The sequence below is a fragment of the Alligator sinensis genome, unplaced genomic scaffold (genome assembly GCF_000455745.1).
Source record: "Alligator sinensis unplaced genomic scaffold, ASM45574v1 scaffold1626_1, whole genome shotgun sequence".
NCBI classification, from domain to species: domain Eukaryota; kingdom Metazoa; phylum Chordata; order Crocodylia; family Alligatoridae; genus Alligator; species Alligator sinensis.
In genome coordinates this window covers 1,314,295-1,318,021 of record NW_005842437.1, presented here as the reverse complement: position 1 = coordinate 1,318,021, position 3,727 = coordinate 1,314,295, and the positions used below count along the sequence as shown (strand labels likewise).

General features: G+C 51.2%; 1 long non-coding RNA gene across 1 annotated transcript in view; it reads right to left on the bottom strand.

Annotated features, from left to right (window-relative positions):
- Nucleotides 1–2,500: 2,500 nt before the first annotated feature.
- LOC102372904 overlaps nt 2,501–3,727 on the bottom strand; it is a 4,817-nt gene continuing 3,590 nt past the window's right edge. The window contains exon 2 of the long non-coding RNA XR_324619.3: nt 2,501–2,930. This is a non-coding gene — a long non-coding RNA (uncharacterized LOC102372904). The remainder of the gene's footprint in view (nt 2,931–3,727) is intronic.

Genomic DNA, 3,727 nt, shown 5'->3' with positions numbered 1-3,727 from the left:
CAGGAATGCATCTGCCTTGGCAGGGACTCGGTGTACTCCAGCATGATGGAGACACCCACCCGCTTTAGAGAAGGAGAAGTCTACCGGGCAGATTTCAATCCTAGAGGCGTCGAATGTGGGCCACCCACACTCAGCGTGTTGTGTGCTGCACACAGCTCGCCTCCTCCCCGTTGACTTGTCTTGAGCAAGGAATATCCCTGCCCCTGAGGCAGCCTTTCATGGGGTGTCACAGGGTCTATACAGACCTTGCATTCAGGTGAGGAGCTAGCACCAGGCTCGGTGGCCAGCCCGGGGTGCAGGGAGGCTCAGTGTGTGGCCAAGGGAGCAGTTGACACCACGGGTGCGAGTGGCTGGGATGGCACTGCCTCCAGCCAGCAACACCTGGCTCTTCCTTGCCAGGCACCCGTTGCAAGCTCACACACGCGCAGTCTTGCACAACGCACTCCAAGCAGTGCCCACCCACTCCGAGGGAATCTGGAAAGAGGCCACAGATGTGTTTTCAGGCCAGCTGGACCAGGTTACTGGCAGTGGAGGCCGTTGCACCCAGCTCTTGTTGGCTGCGTGGGATTCCTGGAATCCAGGCCCAGGAGGAGGATTAGCCTGAAGCTGCAATCGTAAGGGAAAACAGGAAGGCCTGGTGTACATGCCTGGCTCTCATCAACAGTGCTCGGAAACAGGGAAGAGATATGAGTGCTGGCCAGAGGAGCCGGAGTGGCAGTCTGGGAACACATGCTGGACCTCTCTGTTTGCAGAAGACGTAGTCTGAACATGCTTTCCCATGCACGCATCGTCCTACTCCCTGCCCAAGTGCTGGAGACTGTCCAAGCTGGCACTACATGCAAGAGGCTCTGGTTTTGTGATGCAGACATTTGTCCACTGGTAAATTTGGACCATGTCTCCAGTTGATCAAGGCCCTTCTGGATCTTAACCCTACTTTAGACTCACTCTGGGTGAATCCATGCTGGCTATTCCCCATCACATTATTTTTCTCCAGATGCTTAGAAACAGATTCCTTGACCTGCCCCGTGATCTCGCTGTCCAGGTATCAAGGTCTTGTAAGGAAACAAGGCAGGTCAAAACAATCCCCCAGATCTAAAGAGACACTCCATGTCCCTCCAGCCTGCATTAATAGCCCACCTGTCAATGCTACCATTTGCAGGGGCCTGAACAGACAGAGGGAGTGGATGGGAGAGTGTCTGGCCCAGTCCTGCAGCTGCTTGGGGGAGTCAGGCCAGCCCCTGCCCAGAGCAAGGCCCCTGGGGGCTGGTCACTACAACTCATGCTTCAAGAAGGAAAGAGAAATGTGTGCTCTGCCTGGCAGGCAGGGGTGAGTGACTGCAGCAAAGACACTGTCTCTCCGTCTCAAGAGCCAGAGCATAGGGATTCCCTGCCCTTTGAACGAGAAGTTTGGGGGTGTTGGGTGCTAAGAAGTCTAGACCAGAGAATGAATCTGCCTCCAACCTATTTGCACCACTGGCAGCAGCAGCAGAAAAGATGCTCCTGGCCTCTGGGAGACCCAAGCTGCTCCAGTGGAGGGCCTGAGGTCTCGGGCGGGACAGCACACGGGAAAAGAGGCCTTAGTTTGACAGTTCTGGGTTGTTGATTAAAAATGAGGATTTCCATATGGACTGTCCTATGATGAACTCCAAACCATGAAACCCAGCAGCTCATTCCTGGCCTGCCTGACTCCATCAATGGCATGATGCAAAGGCACAGCCAAGCTTTGTAAAAGCAGCTGATGAATCAAAACGCCACGGTTCTCCATGTGTGGTGGCTTTAACCCAACCGTTTTGCATCACCTGCTTGTCTCTCTCTCTTTGTTAAGACCTTCAAGAATAGCTGGGACAAGATGTAGCCACCTCATCTGGATCTTCCCACATCGAGAGCATGCGTTGGAGTCTTTTCACCTGTCTGCCTGGCTGTGGCTGATTGTAATGCCTCAGAGAGTGAGGGTCTAGGTCTAGTAGCAAAGGCAATGGATGACCCTTTCCCTCCTCAGCCTGCTCCACCAGTAAACCCAGTCCAGACTGTCTGGGCTTCTGCTATTCCAGACCCATCCCATCCCGTCCCTCTCCATGTGTGCTGATGTACCTCACTCCTTTCCTGTTGCACCCATGCCATTCCACTTCCTTCTATGAAATGCTAGTAAATGCAACTAGGATGGGACATATCAGACTTGGATGTTATGGACCTCCTTGTTCTCCTACTGAAGCTACCAGCAAGACTCCTATTGGTATCACTGGATCTTGGATTTGGGCTCCAAGGCTCCTGATTCAGCAAAGCAAGCCCACGTGTGCTCACATCCTTTTAAAGTTAATGGGACTTTTGTGCTTTGGGGAACCAGGAGGCTAAGACATCTCTCCAGAGGGGGCGAGTACTGCCGTCACTCTCCATCCTGTGCCTTGACGAAGGTGGAAGCACCATGAAAAGGGCAGCTGTCTCATGGCAGCGTGGGAAGCCAAGCCATTCATGCGTGGGGACAAAGCACAGAGAGATTTGCTTACACAATTCACTTTTATTATGTCTTGTTACATGTACATGTGCATGGATCGGGAAAGCACAGCTAGGAAAGGGCAAAGCAATTAACTGCTAAGAAATGCTTCCAAGAGGACAGGCCGTGGGTGCTTGTACAGGACATCTTCAGACACCCTCAGGGCTTGCCTAGACCCAGATGGTTGGTTTCGTGGGCCCACGTTTCTTAGAGTCAGGAAAAAGGAGCTTGCAATGGATACATGCAAATGGCTGTGGCTGGTGAGTTCTTGGCAGCTGAAGCCGCTCTGTCAGCGCGCGGTCTTCGTCACGATCACGAAGATGATCATGGAGATGATAAAAATGATTCCTAGGACAATCCCAACTATGTTCAGTATACGGGCGGTGTGGGAGGCCTTGGATGCTTCCTCCATCTTGCCTACCCCAGAGGCATTCTCTGCCTGCAAGAGAAGTGCCGCCAGTCATGAGAAACACATGCTTAAATCCCAGGCTTTTAAAACTAACCCCCCAAAAACCCCACACATGAACAGGCCACAAACAGGAAGAGGCAGGAACAAGACAAGAACATTGAGGAAACCAATGCTTTCTTTCCTCTTACACATATATCATCTGCCATTTAATTGACGGCTAGCTTCATTCTTCCCATGCTGCATTTTCCCACCAGTCAGAAATCCCAACCTCACTGCTGCGCTGCCCCATCAATGCACCATCAGACCAACAAGCTTCTCAGTATGCCTCAAAGAGCAACAGATTTGGGCAGGCTCCACCTCGGGGACATACAATACATACATGCATGTTAATGCATTTTGTTGCAAGCACCCCCAATGGGAGTAACCATGCTTTTCTATTTTGCAGATAGGGAACGGAGGCACAGAGGCACTAAATGACTTCAAATGGCAAGTCTTTGGCAGAGAAGAAAATCAATCCCCAGTCTCCCAGGTCACAGGGCCATAAAAAGAAGGGATGAGCACTCTAAGGAAAGGATGTTTGACATCCAGCTGGAGGTCGGGTACAAGTTGGAGGAGAGCAGAGAGCAATGTGAATAGAAACATTAAAATATTTTCAAGGAAATGTTGTGGTTTCCTGGAGATACTGATGGTGCTTTTTATCTCTGCTACTGGGAGCCAGCTTGTCATTGCTTTTGTGGCTCCAAACATTGATTAAGTAAACGGTTGACTCAGGGAGGAAGAAAGTGTCACCAAGCAGAAATGTCATATTTCAAGAGCCAAAATAAAAT